Here is a 21,398-nt window from a genome sequence, read left to right on the forward strand (position 1 = left end):
CAAGTGTAGAGGGCCTCCCGGGAAGGCACATGGACATTCTTTATATTGTCAGCTGAGCCCGAGGCACTGGCAGAGTCCTTGTCCTCCTTTACACTCCCCACAAGAGGGCTGGGGTGTTATTCAGTTTTTGACTTACCTTTGTCCAGGTGTCAGCAGGGGCGGGTCTAGATATGTAAATCCAGTAATGCTAGGGCCTACTTAAGAATGAAAATAAGTTCCTTTGATCCTAAGTTTGGGTGTTACTTCCTGGATTTTGGGATATAAAATAAATCTGCTGTGTGGCTCAGGGTGCATGCTGCCTTTCCATTAGAGAGAATGGTGCCCACTTAACTCCCAGCTATATGAATCTATTTCTGCCTCTTGGTCTCTTTCTTTCTTTAATTTCTTAATTCCCAGCTCCTCCACTCAGGAACCTGACTGTTTCCTTTTCCGTGATGGAGATGGACGCTGGACGCAGAAAAGAGAGAAACACCCCCCACATGCAAGCAATAGGTAACATGTCCATGAAGCAACCTGGCAGACACCCTGTAGGTCTTAAGGTTGTGGGTAGCTCAATCTCGCTAACTGCTATTGTCATTCATAAGGACATCTATCAATTTCAAAGTGTTCTTTTACATTTTACCCAGGAGATTTTGTTTTGCTATCTAGTTGTTTTGTCTTTTTTTAATGTAAAAATTATCACAGAATGAAAAACTATGTTCCTGTGACTGTTGCTATCTTCTAAAACACCTTTTTAATTAAAAAAAATTCTATTAATAAGATTTTTGGGAGATTTAGTGTTCAATAAACTTTTCAGTGACTAAATATTCATATTTTAATTATTTATATAACAAAATTTGTATTTTGTGAAAAAAAATGTTATTCCACCATTGAAGAATTAACATATTATCTGACAATGGACATAGTTTAGACTAATATAATCTATATCTGTATAACCACACTTTAATAGTTCAAATCTCCAGTGGATCATTTAGTATAAAAACACCTAGGTTTGAGCAGCATAACAAAATACAAGGTCGTTTGTTGCTAAGATAATATGTAAATGTATTTGGTTTGCTCAGCAGTTTAAGAGGCTCTGGTGAATGGAAACTCTGACAGGCTGAAGCTGATAAAGGAACTACTATCTCCAATAAATGTCTCACAAGATTGCCCTGGAAGTCTATCAAGCCAGAACAACAAAAAACCTGGAAAATTGATTATAAAAAGGTATTTGTTTGGTTAGATAATGATATTTACTATATCTGTCATATTCCATTGGCTATAACTGGGTCATGTGGCTAAAACCAAGAGAGCCTAAAAATTTAGTTCAACTGCATGCCCTAAAATAAAAAGGATGAATTTAATAAATAGTCAAGGTATAAATTTCAAGAGCTGCTAGAATAAATTACCACAAATTGAGTGACTTACATTTATTTTCTCAGTTCTGAAAGCTAGAAGTCTGGAATCAAGATGAAGGAAGAACTGTGCTCATTCCAAAGGCTGTAGGGAAAGAAATCTTCCTTGTCTCTTGTAGTTTCTGGTGGATGCTGGCAATTCTTGGTATTCCTTGGTTTATAGCAGCATAACTCTAAATTCCACCACTGTCTTCATAATACCTTCTTCTCTGTGGGTCTCTTTGTGTTCTTGTGTTTTGAGATTTCTCTTTCTTTGTAAGGACACTAGTCATTGGAATTAGGGTCTGTCCTAATCCAATATGATATAATCTTAACTTGATTCAATCTGAAAAATCACTATTTCCAAATAAAGTCATCTTCACGGTTACCAGGGGATAGAAACTCAACATGTCTTTTGGGGGGATAAAATTCAATCTATGATAGTCAGATAATTTCTACCAAATTGAATAGCAACTTTAATCTTGATATCCTTTATTGTAACCACAATCTCTCTTGTATTCAAATAGTGATGACAAAAATATCCTACATAATAAAAGAGCAATATGCAAATTAACCATCACTCTGCTAAACCCACAAGCCACGCCCACCAGCCACACCCACCATCCAATCAGAGTGGGTATGCTAATTAACCACAACCAAGATGGCTGCAGCCACAGAGAGCAGTTGAGAGGCTTGGGTTTTCCTGGCAATAGAGGAAGCCAAGCTTTCCACACATCCTGGCTAGCCTAGGCCTCCATTCAAGGATACAAAGTTTCAATTATAGAAGGTAAACAAATCCAAACAGAAATGGCTGGAGCCATGGGGCAAGCAGGGGGCTTGGCTCCATTCCAGGCTACAAATTTTCAATTGTAGAAGGTAAATAAATTCCAGATACCAGGGCCTCCACTTGGGTTGCAGGGGGCAGGGCTGGCCTGCAAACCACCACAGGCCCCTAGCTCAGGCTGCCCCACGCCCCAAGAGAATCCCCACCCTGATCCAGGACACCTAATAAAAGAGTAATATGCAGATTGACCATCACTCCAACACACAAGATCAAGATAGCTGCCCCCATGTGGTCAATGTATTTGCCCCCATGTGGATACAAGATGGCCACCACAAGATGGCTAGCAAGGGAGGGCAGTTAGAGGTGATCAACCCTGCAGGGGAGGACAGTTAGGGGTGATCAGACCAGCAGAGGAGGGAAATTGGGGCAAATGGGCTGGCAGGGGAGCAGTTAGACATCAATCAGGCTGGCATGGGAGTGGTTAGGGGGAGATCAGGCTCACAGGCAGAAGTGGTTAGGGGCAATCAGGAAGGCAGGCAGGTGAGCAGTTGGGAGCCTATAGTCCTGGATTGTGAGAGGGATGTCTGACTTGACTGTTTAGACCCAATCCCATGGGGTTTTAATTATAGAAGGTAAACAAATCCCACTGGGATCAGGTCTAAACAGGCAGTTGGACATCCCTCCAGGGGTCCCAGATTGGAGAGGATGCAGGCTGGGCTGAGGGACACCCCCCACCCAGTGCACAAATTTTGTGCATTAGGCCTCTAGTTATTTCAATAATAGCATAAAAATGTTCTTAGATGTGAATATTTTCTTCAATAAACTAGAGTTCCAATTTTATCTTTTTATGTAGACTGCATTGTCACATTATACAATTTAAAAGTTCTTTTCCTGGCCTATTAATGTCCTACTGAGAGAATATGAATATTTTCAAAAGTTTAAAATTAAAGTAAGATTCAAAGAAGTATATAATTACTGATGAAATAATGATATTGCTAAATTATATTTTGTGGTATAGAATCCTACTTCTGAGTTGAGTTATTTTGAATTTGAGAAAGGAAATTATTTTTCACATTTTGATAGACAGAGACCATGATTTAGGGTGGCAAGCAGAGAAACAGCATTACTGAAAATGATTCTAATTATCAGCTTCTTACTAGGTGATAATTTTTCCTTGTCTGGGAATGGATCCTTAACACACCAGACTTCAAGCATGTAGTTTTTCCTTACTGTCTCGATTAACCTTTTGTTTTTACTTCCAAAGCAAAATATATCCAGTCTTTTTTCTTGGCCATTATGTCATTTAGGAGATAATGAAAAGAATAGCAGTAATTGTGGAGTGTGTACAAGATGACTTTTTAAGTGACCCATAAATACTGTTCAATTTAAATGAATTGATTTTCAAATTCTCAATTTCTGTATATGTTATACATTGTGTCTTAAAAACAATGAGTTACAGAATAGATGACTGTCCAAGACTTTATGCCAGCTCTTTCCTGTTTTTCTTTAAATATAAGCATCACCTATTTTACAAAACAAAAGTCTCAACTATTCTAAATCTCACTGACATGCATTGCATCTAGTGGACAAATAAAAAAAAAATTGTCACGGTCAAAAAAATTACATTCTTCATTGATTTAACACATCTCTTCGTATTTCGTGTGTTTTTCATTTTTTTTTTTTTAGCTTCTAAAAGTCCTTAAGGAGGATATAATAAAGTTGTAATCTGACAGATACTTTTAAAATAATCACAGTTCACTGTAAATATTGGCTGAAGTTTGAAAAAGAGTTCAAATAAATATGTAACATTGATATAAGAAAATAATATCTATTCTTATAGCCTTGTTTATTTTAGCAAAGATTTATAGCAATTATATTTTTGAAAACTAAAAGTGAATAATTGCCTGAATACAAAAAGCTGTTTCGTTCTAATATTTAAAGGCTAATATATATGGAGTTTAAATTTTTTAAAATATTGAAATAATAAAGCAAACTTGTAAGCTCCACCTCTCAGGGTGTGGGTTGCAAGTAAGAAACAGGAAGTGCCATGGTAATTTGGCCTACTGCAGTAATGTTACCAGATCTGGTTTTGTCTTCTATAAAGTTGAGATAATACTTATATTAATTGATATCAGTGAAAACAGCAGAGTAAGAAACTCAAAATACCCCTGCCATGAAAAGAATGGGAGGAAGAAGGGGGAAAACTGGCAAAAGCTGTAAATATCAAGTTGCAGAACTCTGGAAACTTGAGGGAGGAAAAAGCAAGTTTTGCAGTATTTTTAGCTCACCACAGTCCCATTTCCCACTCCCCAGCTCACTGGCGACCTTTAAAGTAACAGCCTGCATTGCTGGTAACAGAACAGGAAGGGACACAATGAACCTCATTTTCAAAGACTTGTCATCACTTGTTCTGTCTGATGGCTCCCTGAAAGACTGGCTGAGAAGGATTGCCTTTATTTTGCCAAACTAGACAAACCCAGTCCTAATGCTGCTACTCAGGGAATGTTTGAAGAAAACATGCACAGTAAATTATCACTTAACATCATTAATAGACATATAACAAAACCAATTGTGCAATAGGCTAATTGATATAAACAAGAGTTATGTTCCAACAATAAGGCATTAAAGTTATAACAAAATGATGTGAAATGAAACAACGTTATTTAGGGACATGTTGCATAGATAAATGTTCCAGTTAGTGAGGCATTGGATACAAGTTGAAGCAAACAATATAAGAAACAAAAACTTGAGAGGAAAGGCTGCGAGATGAGATGTTTTAAAGAATAAAGGATTTAAAAAGCTTGGACAAATAAGGTCAGGGCTGTGCGCATCCTCAGGACAGGCCAGAGAAAGCCTTAATATTTTAACTCACTAATCCTTGAAGCTAAGTGAAAACAAGAATTGAAGGACAGAGCAGAGCTGTAATCTGTCTGGGATGGGTTAAAGGCATAGTACACAAGGAGCCACTCTGCAAAGACTCGGAGATATTCTTATTCCAAGCATTTAAGGTAATTTCTTTTCCATAAATAAATGGCTTTAAACAAATGGAAGCAAGATTTCTCTTGTTTCAAAAAGTATATACACTTTAAAAAATGGTTTTAAAAAAATCACTAAACAAATAAATAATAACTAAAACATGGAGAGTAAGAATCTGATTTTGAGAGTATCCACGTGATAATATTCAAAATGGCAAGTTTTCCAAAAAGTAAAAGACATGAAGGAAATAAGAAAGGGTGGCCTGGACACCAGGGGAAAAAAAATCAAGAGGAAAGAAACTTCCTGAGAAATCACAGCTGTTGCGTGTACTTCGCAAAAACTTGAAATTACCTATTTTAAATATGTTCAAAGAGCTGAAGGAAACCATGTCTAAAAAAGAAAGGGAATACATGTCTTATTGAATTCCTAATTATAAATAATCCTCTCTCAATAAATAGAGAGTATTACTAAAGAAATAGAAATTATAAAAAATAGAAATTCTGGCCCTGACCAGGTGACTTGAGTGGGTGGAAACATCATTCCCTTCACCAAAAGATTGTAGGTTCAATTCCCAGTTAGGGCACATACCTAGATTGTAGGTTCGGTCCCCAGACCAAAAGATGTTACTCTCTTACATCCATCTCTCTCTCTCACTCTTTCTCTATCTCTATCTCTATCTCTATCTCTATCTCTATCTCTATCTCTATCTCTATCTCTATCTCTGTCTCTATCTCTGTCTCTATCTCTATATATCGCTCTCTCCCCCCTTTCCTCTCTCTCTAAAAAATCAATAAAAACATATCTCCAATGAGCAGGCATTTTATCCTTATCCTAAATGATCTCATATTATAGTAAAGAAAGAAAAATAATAAATAAAAAAGTAATCATATAAGAGGTTATAAGCTGATAATTGCTATGAAGTAAAAGGGGAAATAAAATATGTCAATGGAAATTGGGAGAACTTGGCTAGTGGATAATGAGACGTGAAAGAAGCACAGAGTTTCGGACTTCTGTTTCTGGATCGCATGCTAAGGATCACTCAGATGAACTGGAAAAATTTCCTCTTCAGAGGAAGGAAAAGTTTATGTTGACTTGCTAGGATCCTTGGTCATGATCATGGACAATAATGCCTAAATCCTAGTGTACCAAGTTGGAAATCTTGATGCCAGTATAGACTCTTCACTGTCTTTCACACTCAGATGTTTACCACGCCCTCTAGTTTATGTGTATAAATTTCTCTTTTGTCTTTGGCTTTACTGCCTATGTCAGCTACTGAAGTTTAGCAAGAGCATCTTATGCTTTCCTTCCTCTCTTCTCATTGCTTTTGTTTGCCAGACTACCTTTTAGTCAGAGTGAATAAAAACACAATTTTGATCTGAATGTCTCTTTCCATTCATTTTAAAAGCATCCAGTAGCTCTAAACTGCTCAGACTGTTTTAAAAGGCTTTACAAGGCACCCGTGGCTCTGCTTCATTTCTGGTCACAACCCATTTCACACCCTTCTCTCTCACATTTACCTCATGCTAAGACCAAATCAAATCCTATTCTCCATTTCAGTCTTTTTGTCACTGTTCTTTTTTTTTAAAATCAGGAAAAATATTCTCTTTATGCTTGGAATAACTTATTTTCTCAATTTTTGTCTAGTGAATTGTAATAAACATCACAATTATTTATTCATTAAGAGGGGCATATTAAATATAAATAATCAATTTGATTAATTTAAATAATCAATTTAATTAATATTAAATTAAGTATAATTATAAATTACTAGAGGTCTGGTGCACAAAACTCGTGCATGGGGCTGTGTGTCCCTCAGCCCAGCCTGCACCCCCTCCAATCTGGGACCCCTCGAGAAATATATGACACTACTGCCTCCACTGGCGATCCAAGTGGAGGCCTTGAGAGGCAGTTGGATATCCCTCTCACAATCCAGGACTTCTGGCTCCCAACTGTTTTCCTGCCTCCTTCCTGATTGCCTTTATCTGCTTCTGCCTGCCAGCCAGATCAACCCTAACCATTCCCCTGCCAGCCTGGTTGATGCCTAACTGCTCCCCAGCCAGCTGGATTTTCCCCAACTACCCTTCGCTGCAGCCTTGTTGACCCCAAATTCCCTCCTCTGTTGGTCTGGTCACCCATAACTGCCCTACCCTGTAGGCTTGATCACCCCCATCTGCCTTCCTTTCAGGTCTGATCACCCGCAATTGCCCATCCTGCTGGCCTGATCACCCAAAACTGCCCTCCCTTGCAGGCCTGGTCCCTCTCAACTGCCCTCCCCTGCTGGCCATCTTATGGTGGCCATCTTGTGTCCACATGGGAGCAGCCATCTTGTGTGTTGGAGTGATGGTAAATGCATATTACTCTCTTATTAGATAGCTTAGAGGCCTGGTGCATGAGTGGGGGCCAGCTGGTTTGCCCTGAATGGTGTCCTGGATCAGGGTGGGATTTCTCTTGGGGTGTGGGGCATCCTGAGCGAGGGGCCTGTGGTGGTTTGTAGGCCAGCCACGCCCCCTGGCGATCCAAGTGGAGGCCTTGAGAGGAGGCAGGGAAGGCCAGGGCAGATGGAAAACTTGACTTCCTCCCTTGCCGGGGAAACCAAGCCTCCTGCTTGCTCCATGGCCACAGCCATCTTGGTTGGGTGAATTTGCATACTTGCTTCTGATTGGCTGGTGGATGTGGCTTTTTATTCAATGTCTTGAATAAATATATTTCAGGACATTGAATAAAAAGGGAAGGGCAATTAATCTCAAAACAATACAATACAGTTGGGTATTGCTTTTTGGTGGATATTATATAAATAAAATCACATTTATGCATAACTTTGCAAAATGCCTTTCTCACCTAATTATATGTTTGTAAGACTCATCTGTGTTGCATGTAGCTATTGTAGCTATTGTTCAGTAATTATGTTATAGCATATTTAATCACATAAATATTTCCCAGTTTATTCATTTATTCTAATATTTCTGAACATATGTGTTGTTTCTCCTTTTTAGATGTTATGAAACTTTCTGTCATCAATGTCTTGAATAAATATATCCTAAAATTCTAGAGATATGTGTATTTTGCTCCCTAGTTATATACCTAGAAGTGGAATTGCTGACCATAAAAATATGCCTATATTTAAAGGTTTCCCAAAGGGGATGAATAGATATATAATACAGATTACAATGTATACAATAATTCATTGGTTTTTGCATTTCCATGAGAGTTTCTGTTAGCAGTTATTACACATTTTCATTATTGTAGATTTGTAATAAAAATGCAGTATGTTTTTAACAGATTGAGATAAAATTCAAATACCATAAAAATAGTCCCTTGAAATATACACTTTAATAATTTTTAGTATTTTGAAAGATTTGTACAACTATCACTACAATTGTAGAACATTTTTTATCAGCTCAAAAAGAAACTAAGTACCCCTTGGCAATCACACCACTACACCGCTAAACTTGATTTATCTGATTTCACACATTTCTATCCATTTCTTTAGTCAGTAAGGAATTTTCTGGCAATTTAAAACAATATATTTGCCTCCATAGTGTAAAAGGTAGAATTATATTTTACTATGATTTATTTTCTATTTAAATTCTACCATCCAGAATGTTTAAAGATGCTCAAGTGTTCCATTTATCTTTATCACATCATTATTAAACAGAAAGTCCATTAACAGATATGATAAAATTTGCCTACCTCAATTTTTTCCTTAGTCTCTTTTTGTTTGTTTTTATTTGTCTAAAGGAAGGTAAATAAGTAAAAAAACTAAAAGTAAGGAAATAAATATAAGGAAGATAGGAATAAAGGAAGGAAGAAAAGAAGAAAAATGATTCTCCCTACTCATGTCTTCTAAACACTGGTATAACCTTTGTCCACTATATTATTATGAAAATATTTAATAAATTCTTTTATGTTTTATAAAAATGAGCTAGTTACATAGGTAATATGTATGGAACCACTCGACAGCCCCCCCCCCCCCACTAATAGAAAGTAAAATGGTGATATCTTATGTATAATGTAACTTTATTTTCCTTATTAATTTTTTTTTATTTTTAATAATTTTTTCTTTTTATTAAATTAAATTTATGTATTTATTTATTTATTTTTATATATTTTATTGATTTTTTTTAAAGAGAGGAAGGGAGAGAGATAGAGAGCTAGAAGCATTGATGAGAAACATCGACCAGCTGCCTCTTGCACACCCCCTACGGGGGATGTCCCCGCAACCAAGGTACATTTAGAAATACACTTGTATTTTAGAAATACAAGTGTATTTCTAAAATACAAGAGATATAGAGAGCTAGAAACGTCCTGGAATTGAACCCAGGACCTTTCAGTCCGCAGACTGACGCTCTACCACTGAGCCAAACCAGTTTCGGCTAAATTAAATTTATTGATGTGACATTATTTAATAAGATTATATGTTTCAAGTGTACAATTCTATGATACATCATCTATTTAGTACAAGTGTGTCCACTACCCAAAGTCAAATCTTCTGTCACCATGTATTTGACAGCATTTACTCTCTACTATCTTCTCCACCTCCTTCCCTCCTGGAACCACTGTACTGCTAACTGTGTCTCTGACTTTTTGTTTGTTTTACATATTTGTTCATTTAGTTGCTTTTGATTTTATATCACCTATGAGTGAAATCATATATATTTTTTTACTTTTTCGGTCTGACTTTTTTTGCTTAGACTACTGTACTTAATCCATCCATGTTGCTGCAAATGACAACGTTTCATCTTTTCTTGTGGCACCATTAATACTACACCACAGCTTAAGTGAGATGCCACCTTGCACATGTTAGAATGGCTCTTATCAACAAGGCAAGTAATAAGAAATGTTAGAGAGGTTGTGGAGAAATAGGAACTCGTATTCACTGCTTGAGGGAATGTAAACTGGTACAGCCATTATTGAAAACAATATTGGGGCTTCCCAAAAATTAAGAATAGAGTTATCGCCGAAGCCGGAAGCCGGTTTGGCTCAGTGGTAGAGCATCAGTCTGTGGACTGAAAAGTCCCAGGTTCGATTCCGGACAAGGGCATGTACCTTGGTTGCGGGCACATCCCCGGTAGCGGGTGTGCAAGAGGCAGCTGGTCGATGTTTCTCTCTCATCGATGTTTCTAGCTCTCTATCTCTCTCCATTTCTCTCTGTTAAAAACCAATAAAATATATTTTTAAAAAAGAATAGAGTTATCATATAACCAAGCAACCCCTATTTTAGTTATCTACCCCAAAACTTGAAAACATTTATTCACTAAGAGATATGCAGCCCTATGTTCACTGAAGCATTATTCATGGTTGCTAAGACATGGAAGCGACCGAAGGCTTACTTTTGAAAAGAATATTAAATGTTGGACATTAAAACTAGATTAAAATAATTAAAAAATGATACTTCTGTGGCCTAGTTTCCAGGTAATTTATATAGAATTGAAGGATATTTTCTCAATCCCTTGCTTCCATTAAGCCTGATGTTTTTTAAAGTGTCTGTCACTAATTTAACAGTTATGAAGTCTCTTGACTTTAAATGTTCCTGCACACCCATGAGTTTTATACAGACAAATATAAAATAAAGGCTCAGGTCTTTCTTCCAATGCTCGATCTATCAAAGACCAGCAATAAGTGACAAAAATTAGTTCACATCATTCTAATCTACTCTTTGTATGATTAATTGCTTTTGCATTGAATACTTTTATATTCCTTAGTCAGCATTAAAATAGAAAAATGTACTCCCTCCCCCTTTTTTTAAAATATATTTTATTGATTTTTTACAGAGAGGAAGGGAGAGATATAGAGAGCTAGAAACGTCAATGAAAGAGCAACATCGACCAGCTGCCTCTTGCACACCCCCTAGCGGGGATGTGCCCACAACCAATGTACATGCCCTTGACTGGAATCGAACACGGGATCCTTCAGTCCGCAGACAGATGCTCTACCACTGAGCCAAACCAGTTTCGGCTGTACTTCCCTTTTAACATCTTAATTAAGATGTATAATTGGCCCACTCTTTTACATTTTAATTAAAAATTTTGTAGATTTTGAAAAATTCATTAAGTGCTATAGGTGGAAGAAGAGACAGTCCATATGCATTTCTTTTTTTTTTTTTAATTTTTATTGTTACACTGTTACAGATGTCTCCATTACACCCCACCTTTGTCCATCTCCACCCAGCCATTGCACTACCCCTTCCCTCTGCCCATTACCACACTGTTGTCTGTGTCTGTGGGTTTTGCATATGTTTTTTGTCTAATCCCTTCACCTGGTTTCATTCAGTCCCCCATCTCTCCTCCCTCTGACAGCTGTTCATGTTCAATGTATTTATGCCTCTGTTTCTACTTTTTTTTAAAATACATTATATTGATTTTTTTATGGAGAAAAAGGGAGAGGAACAGAGAGGCAGAAACATCGCTGAGAGAGAAACATCGCTCAGCCACCTACTGCACACCTCCTACTGGGAATGTGCCCTCAACCAAGGTACATGCCTGTGATCGGAATGGAACCTGGGTCCTTACAGTCCCCAGGCTGATGCTCTATCCACTGAGCCAAACCAGTTAGGGATGTTTCTATTTTGTTGGTCAGTTTATTTTTCTCATTAGATTCCGCATATAAGCGAGACCATGTTATATTTGTTTTTCTCTGACTGGCTTGTTTCACTCTGCATAACATTCTCCAGGTCTATCCATGCTGTCACAAAAGGTAAGAGTTCCTTCTTGTTTTTCACATCAGCCCCTGTGTATTTCTAAAATACAAGTGATCAAGTCATTTTTTCCAAAGAGAACTACATGACCATGTTACAAATAAACTACAAAGTCACATGTTTACTGCTCATTCAAAAGTGTAAGTTTCTGAACTAATGTTTCATCCAATGTACTAAGCTACTATTATGTTACTTGCATTAGTAAAACTACAACACATATGTTACTATCACAGTTATGTCCGTGTTTTTTAATAGAATGTATTGTATCTTTGTCATCCTGCATGTGTTAAGAGTCTAAGTACATTTAGGAGGCATTGGTGTCTCCTCCCTGTCATTTTTCTGTAATTAATTCCTAGCTCTCCTATAGCAGCTGTGATCGCTCTCACACATGCTTCCTTTATTATTTTCTGACATGCATTTCGTTTTTTCTGTCTACAGTGCACTACAAAGCCTTTTTTATCTGTTATGGTGGTAAAAATAGTTTAACTCAATATTACCTGCATTTAACAAACACATGAGCATATTTAGGCACTATCAGTTCCACCAAAGTACATTTATAAAAGATAACTATTATTTCACCCAAGTGTTTTCAAACCTAAGATAAATACATTAATATTTGTTTAGTATTTTAAGAGAGGGGCTTAGATAAGATTCAAATGTCTAGGAAATATTAATAGATAAAAGTCAAATGAACATTGCTAATGGTTCCATCTATGTTTAAGTCTATTTTAAACACAAAATCTTCATAAAGAAAGAATAGTTTCTCCATTTATTTTTTTTTCAGGCCCAGAAAAATAAGTTCTTCACAGGAAAATAAAAATGAAATTGACACATTATTTTCTGACTGACCTATGGTTATTTTCTTACTATCTATTTCAAAGAATATATCACAGAAGTATTGAATCAGAAGTATTGTTTGACTTAACCCATGAGGAAACAAAAACAACATATGAGTAAAAATTAAACTCAGTATTTACTCAAAATAAGAATAAAATAATGTATTCATATAATAGTTATTTTTTTCTCAAAACAGGTAAAATTAAAGATATGAAATTAAATGTAAAATAGCCAAGTTTTTAAAAATATATATATAAAGAACTAAGGCTTCATATTAGGTCATATATCAATTTTCACATTGAAACTGATATATCATTCAAATAACTAATAAATATTCATGGGTTTCCTTACTGTGTCTAGCACCATGGGAAGCCGCAGATATGCTAGAATATAATTTCTGAAGTTTCTCCTAATATCTTATAATTTTACTATTAAATTATTTAATGCAATCCCATTTGCACAAGACAATAGATGCATGTACTGAAATTAATTAAATATTATTATAAGACTAGAGTCCTGGTGCATGTAAATTCATGCCCAGTCATCAGCCGGGCCTGCCCCTTCTCACAGTCTGAGAGCTCTCAGGGGCAGGAGGTGACTCGGTGGCGATCAGGAGAAGGCAATGCCCCATCACACCTCTGCTGCTGCCACTGCCGGCAGTGCAAGCCTAAGCTGGCCCTGGTTACCTGAGCCTCAGGCAGCCCTGGGCAACTAGGCAGCAGCCGTCCTAGGAGGCTCGCCTGTGCCGTGGGCCAGCTCTGGGTGGCTGGGGAACTGAGAGGACTGTGGGACTCTGGAGGCAGGCATGTGGAGTGGCTGGGTTCACCTTGAGATGGGCCCGGCCTTGCCATATACCTGTCACCCCAGCAGGGCGACAGGGACTAGGCACCACTATCTTGTGGCTGTGGGCACCGCCATCTTTGTGATGGCGCAAGACTCAGTTAGCACATTCCCTCTTTATTGGCAATAATTAAATATTTGATATTATGTAAAAAATAATATTTCTAAAAGCCAAGTTATACTATCTAGCAAGATTGGAAATTTGGTTTCAGTTAGTTGTGTGGTTCAAGAAATAGTGTTAATTTGTTCCATCAGGATTTAGTGATTCAAGTTCGTACATTCTTGATGGACTCAAAGCATAAAGCCATGTCACTTATATGTGGTTTTCTCTGGCAACCTCTTTGTATTGGCTTAACCTTGACTTGTTAAAATCAGACAATAGCTATGCTGATTTGAAATTGGCATTTACAGATTGAATATGATTGTGGGGAAAATAAATTACAATAGAAAAATACTCCATTCTTTTTCACAGTTTGAAATTGTTCAGATAAAAATTCATTTTATCAGATGGTAATATTTAAAAATATTATTTTAATAAAATGGGTGATCAGCTCCTTTGCAATCATATATTCATGATTTTTTTTATATTCCCACTACTTCATAAAATGAGAAAATAAATTCTAATTTTAAGTAAAATATATACTTTCTATAACATATGTAGCATCTCTTTAGGTTTGTCGTTTACTATAAGATGTTAATATTTAGGTTTCTGTTCACAATTTCTAAAAAATAAAAGTCTCATACCATATTATATAAAACATTCTATAGTTTATGATATTTTCAACTAGGAAACTACAAGAACTATCTGATATAATAAAAGGCTAATGAGCAAATTGACCAAACAGTGGAACAACCAGTTGCTATGATGCACATTGATCACCAGGGGCAGATGCTCAATGCAGGAGCTGCCCATGGTGGTCAGTGCACTCCCACTCAGCCAGAAGCCCTGAGCTGGGCTCATGGCTGGCAAGCGCAGCAGCAGTGGTGGAGCTAAGGATGTCTGACTGTTGGCTTAGGCTCACTCCCCAGAGGACATCCACAAAGGGATCCCAGACTGCAAGAGGGCACAGGCCAGGCTGAGGGACCCCAGCCATATGTACATTGGGGGTGACCAGGCTGGCTGGGGAGGACCATTAGGGGTGACCAGGCAAGTAGGCAGAGGTAGTTAGTGGTGATCAGGGAGGCAGGGGAGCAGTTAGGTCATTAGGCAGGCAGGCAGGTGAGTGGTTGGGAATCCAATGGTCCAGGATTGGGAGAGGGATGTCCGACTGCCAGTTTAAGCCTGATCCCTGTGGGTCCTGGATTGAAGAGGGTGGAGGCTGGGCTTAGGGAACCCCCCTGTCCCCCCCCCCCACACACACACACATACATGAATTTTGTACCAGTCCTCTAGTAAATATATAAGTATAATGATATTTCTTATGTCAAATAGATAAGTGGGGATCAAAATGATTATTTTTATTCCATAGCTAACAAAGAGATATAAATGTATTCAATTTATTTGGGAATGCATAATCATAGGAAGATTAGCATATAATACTATCCTATCATTTTTCACATCAATGCTTATTTTTAATACATCCTACATAAAATAGTTTTAACACAGTACATCATATCAAGGAAAGGTCACTTTGTCTACACATTTCATTTTAGCTTTGATGCTATATATAAATACCTTTTTCTTTCTACTATTTTCAGTCCAAATCAGTGATATTTTCACCAATTGAATATGTACTGACCACTTGACAAAGTCAACTTAATAATATTAACCTAATTATTAGTCAGCAACTATTTTCTAATAGGTCACATAACTAATAATACAATTAGTACTTGTTGTTGTTGACAGCATTTTAGAGGGCCTAAGCTCAAATACCTAAGTGATTTAAACTAAAATATTTAAATATGTACTCTGAAAATCTAAATAAGTAGCTTCAATGCTAATTTAATTTCCTATTACATAAAAATGCTGATATAAGTAAGCTTTGGGACCACAGTAGTTTTCTCCTTTGACCTCTCCAGGAATACAATAAGGTCAAGCTTCCAAAAAAGCCAATGAATGCTATTTTTGAAAAGTAGTAATACCTTAAAGGAGCAAGTAAGGATTATATTATGGTATATAAAAGGGGGCCACAGATAGACTAGAAACTCTCTCTCTCTCTCTGCCTCTTTCCTTTCATATCAGAAGTAAAGTATTGTGGCAAGTCTAGCTGTAATCTCAATAGAATCCAGTGTTCATGAACAAAGTTTTACTGTGTTCTTAGGTAAATATGAAGACACATTTGTTAGACATTCCCTTAACTTTTCCAAAAATAAGATGTAATACACAATTTTCTAAAGCCTGCTTTTTGTCATTCAGCAGTACATTATGAAATTAGTTCCGTGTCCTATTAATAATGATTAATAGTAAATCTGTCTGCTTACTGATTACAGAATAGTCCACAATATATATGTAGCATCCTTTACAGCTTTCCCCACATTGATTGTATTTTTGCTTTAATGAAAAATGTTTAAATTAATTCTACTATGTATGCATTCTGGTTAAAAAAAATTGCTACATTTTACATTCTCTTAAATTAGATTGATTATATTTTGAAATATAATATGTTTTCCAAATTGCCTTCCAAAATAGCTACAAACTCTTCACACTTCACTCACCAATGTATAAAACTATCCTTTATCCCCACTATTGCCAAAAAATAGGTATTATGTAGATGTATATTATAACATTTTAGTCTTATTAATATTAACTATTATTAATTATAATGAGTTAGTCTTATTAATACTAACTAATATATCATTGCTGCTATTATATGTATCCATAATCATCTGTAAACTTGATATGATTCAATGTTAGTGTTGACTATTTATTGGTTTTACAATAAAATTCCTCTGCATATATCTTGCCCAATTATCTGTGGGATTTAGTTAGTTTTTTTTTTTTTCAACATTTAACTATTCTTTGTATTGTATAAATGCAAAAACATTGTCAGATCTATTACAACAAACCTTGAACATTTATCTCTTGACTTTTTATGTATATACTGAGTTTTAAAGTATATATATATTACTTATTTATAATGATACTAATTAATATAATTATTACTTTCCCAAGGTCATTTCACAACAAGGTATATTACTTGCTACATATCCTGTGAGTTTGACTTTAGGAATACTTCTGAAGGTCAAACAGATTAGTCTAATTGAACTTGTCATTAGATAGATTAGGCCATTTTCTGGATCAAAGATAAGAAAAATAATATTTCAAATGTGCCTCTGATTACTGTTCTTTCCATCAATCACAAAAATGTATTGTCATCTTATATTACTTCATCCTTAATCTAGACAATGACTGTAAGAGTCTCATATTAGCACATGAAATTCTGGTCTCTTCAGTCAATCTGATTCTTCATTTTGAAAAAAGTCATTTGAATTATTTTAAAGATGATGCAAATGTGCTAAAAAAAAAAAAAGAACAATAAACATAAAGTATTTGAGAGTAGACTTTTTCTCAGTCTCTGCAAACAAAAATTTTGAAGAATATAAATGATTATTATTTCTCACCGAAAAGCTCATGTTAATAACATTTAGCTATTCATTTTCTATATGCATAATAAAATTTAAATTTTTAGAGTTAGCTTTCATAAATCATTGCATATTATTATTTAGATAAATATGCCTAAAAGCACATAGCTGTTTTTCAATAAACACAGGCACAATGTTAAAATATATAATGTATCAGCACATCTCAATAAGTGTGATAATGTGTTTAAGATAGAATTGTGCATGCAGAATTTATCTTGTCATACACAATACTCCAATATAAGCTGAGAAGTATTATGAAATGTTATTACATTAGACTTGAAATTATTGAACTTCAAGAAAATGATAATGTTAAGCTATGAAGAAAATATGCTTAAGCATGATATATTATTTGCCATCCTATATAATAAAACCCTAATATACAAATTGACCTAACAGCAGAACAAATGGTGGAACGACTGATTGCTATGATGTGTACTGACCACCAGGGGACAAATGCTTAATGAAGGCACTACCCCCAACTGGAGGCAGCTCCAGCATTGAGTGTCTGCCTCCCAAGAGGGAAGTGACTGGCGGTGGCGATTGGTGGGCAGGGCTGGTGAGTAGGTTGTGCTAGGCCAGTAGGTGTTGCCAGTACACCGGGCAAGTGGGTACCAGTGGGGCCCTCTGATCATCTCACCTACCAGTCGCTCCACAGATGGCCCTGATCACCGGCCAAGCCTACCCTATATATTGGGAACAGTCTCTTAGATTTAAAAATTAAAACCTGGCAAGGCTATTCTAACACTGAAAAAACAGGATGATGCAGTGATGAAACGCATGGACATAGCTTGCACATTTTGTGGTCAGCCCTGATTCTGGCACTTATAACTGTGTGACATAGCCAATTACTTAACTTCTCTCTAATTCAGTTTTTCTACCCATAAGATGGGGGATAGGTACCACTTCCTCAGAAGGACCATGTGATGTACTACTTTTTTAATCAGGGCAACAAAATGTAGCTGCCCATACAACAGCAAGATGCCTTTCACCTGTATGAAAAGTATGGTAACGGGTGCATACAGCGTCCTGGATTGCAAGAGAGATGTCTGCCTGCCAGTTTAGGCTTCACATCCCCTGAGGGGTCCCAGATTGTGAGAGGATGCAGGTCAGACTTAGTGACATTCTCCCCTTGCAAGAATTTCATGCACCAGACCTCTAGTATTCAAATAAAAGCAATATTGTGGGTAGGAAGTAAGAATGGCTGAATGTTTTCATGTATGTACATACAATATATACATACCTATTATACATAATCTATATATATAAAAGGCTAAGCAACCAACCAACCAATCAGTTGCCAAAAAGCCAACTGGCCAGTAGGTTTGATATGCACTAACCACCAAGGGGCAGATGCTCAATGCCAGAGCTGCCAAGTGCCAGCAACTTTGCAGAGAAACCTTTCACATTCAGCGACCCCTTGGGGGATGTCAGGCTACTGATTTTGGCCAGATTCCTGCAGGCCATGCTGAGGGATCCCATGGCAGATGGACTAATGAACTGATTTGAGAAAATGGTAAAAATTGAATATAAACAGAGTACATTTAGTTATATATTAATCATTTCTTGAGTCGCATTAATGTGCTATCCAGTAATTACTTGTAGGAATGAGCATATATAGCATTTTTCTAAAGTATAATACTTTTATTTCTAATCTGAAAGATTCATGATGAAACTTAATTCCCATTAATAAATTAAAATTACTAAGTTATTTAGTGGCATCTATTTAAAAAATAATTCTTTTTGGAATAAAAAATAATAGAAATATATTCAGTTATCAAAATATCTAAAGTTTTAAATAAATCCTCATTTGAAGACATTTTTAATAAGTGACTGATATTTATCTTGTGAAACTTCAGTGAATGTTCACTTTCAAAGAGAATATATAACAAATATCATATCCAAAACTTTTAAAATTACTTACTAGCTATAAAATTCAAAATTTAAGCTGCTTCAAATTAGCTATTTTAGAAGTTTATGATATCAAGAATAGGTATAATTTGGCATTTTACCTTAGTTTGTCCCAAAACTAGATACTTTTATTTAAAAATATATAAAACAAAATATTTCAAAACCATTGGCATTTTAATAGGGTTTCATTGAATCTATAGATTGCTTTGAGTAATATGGACATTTTAATTATGTTAATTCTACCAATCCATAAACAGGATATATTCTTTCACTTGTTTATATCTTCCTTTTTCTCTTTTTTCAATGTCCTGTAGTTTCTGGGTCTTTTACCTCCTTGATTAAGTTTATTCCTAAGTAAAACAAAAACAATAACAAAAACAAAAAACACACCTTTTCTTCTTCTTTCATATCTCTGGGAGAGAAACCTGGTGAAGCATCTACTTATCACTTTAGAAAATGTAATGTCAAAGGGATGGTGAAAATACCTAATGCCCATGTCAGTCTATTTAATACTGGGCAAGCAGAATTTATTCAAACCAGCACACTGTTTCAAAATCCATTTCTTAAGAATGTTCCCCACATTAAAATTAAATTGAGATAATCAAACAGACTCCTGGTAATGATAATTAAACATGTATACTCATGTTTAGCTTTCAATACAACAGATATAGTTTCCACTAAATATAATTGCTTTTATATATCATGTATGTTGAAACTAGTTTTGAATAACTATAAGCATCTGAAAATCAAGGTTTGGGAAGTATACACATATTAGTAGTGGGCTCAGAGATTACACATATCTAAATGTAATTAAGTACATTGTCACTGACCTCATGCTATGTGTGTGTGTCCATTTATCAGAGCTAACCCACATTAACACATTCTATGTATCTTTGTATGAAGAGTCCATGGCTCACAGAGTTTAAATAAAACTTTTCAAGGTCATATAGGTTGTAAGAGCCAAAAGAAAAATTTAAAGCCTTCTGTTCACTTGTAACATTCTAGCCTTTTTATTTTTATTTGTTTGACCCAAACTACAAAAGCTAAATAGAAAAGGGAATATAAGGAAGGTCAGTGAAAGGGGACTTGACAATCATAAATGCACCTTTTTTTTCTCACATTTAAAAAAAAAAATTGAGCACACATCCGTTGTACCTTACAAAAATATCGGGAAATAAAAACTCCTCATGGTAATGATGTGCCTATAACAAGATAACTTACTATTTAACTGAAGGCCATCATTTATTTTTTTTCTCAATTGTTTCTCCAAAAGCTCAGATATAACAGAGATACAATGTTTTTATTATAGCACATAAACTTAAATTTCTACATTTCTCACACATTGAGTCATTTTAATCTATGTCATTTTCCAATTTTAGGAGGCTTCTTCACATGTTATAAATTATTTTAAAAACTCACTACACAGTATATACATTTATGTAAGTAAATTATTACCTCATTTGTTAAAAGTACCACACAAAACCATGCCATTGCATTATTATAGGTTTTAATCCATACATTTAGATTCTATAGTATATATATTATTGATTTTTTACAGAGAGGGCGGGAGAGGGATAGAGAGTTAGAAACATTGATCAGCTGCCTCCTGCACACCTTCTACTGGGAATGTACCCGCAACCAAAGTATATGCCTTTGACCAGAATCAAACCTGGGACCTTTCAGTCTGCAGGCTAATGCTCTATCCACTGAGCCAAACCATTTAGGGCTATAATACGTTTGCCTCTGGTATCTGTCCAGGAAATTCTTTATTATACCCTATCTTAAAAATCACAGGTAAGGTATCCAAAGAATAAATCTTTGTGCACATATCACTTCTCTAAGGTAAATCCCATCAAGAGAAAATATCTTTCATTAAATATAAACCTCTAGAAATGTGCCTAAGAAGCAAAATCAGGTGCTTATACAGCATTAGGACTAGGGTTAAAGAGAGAATGCTACGTGGCTTTTTAGAGAGGCTGATACATTCATCTGATATGATCTCACATTACCCTTGATCTGAAAGATTACAAAGTAACTAGTTCATTTCTGATTTCCTCCTGGGATACTCCAGTATCTACACCCTTTCTTTTTCAATCTGCTATAACAAAATTTATTTTGTTCCCTACTTGGAATCTTCAAACACCAAACTCTTTCTAAAAAGTAAGGTGGCATAGTAAACAGAACTCAGAAATGGCTTTCTTAGTTCTTGTTAGCACTACATTTTGTTTTCTTAGACCATAACTTAAGACAACTTATCATGAATTATTTGGTTAAGAAAGTTCTATAAATCCCCTCTCACACAATCTCCACAACAATCTCAGATAAAGACATAGGCTTGATTTTCCCCAATTTTTCTTTTTTTCTTTTCTTTCTTTTCTTTTCTATTCTTTCCTTTCCTTGAATA

The sequence above is a fragment of the Pipistrellus hanaki genome (genome assembly GCF_964339955.1).
Source record: "Pipistrellus hanaki genome assembly, chromosome: 3".
NCBI classification, from domain to species: Eukaryota; Metazoa; Chordata; class Mammalia; order Chiroptera; family Vespertilionidae; genus Pipistrellus; species Pipistrellus hanaki.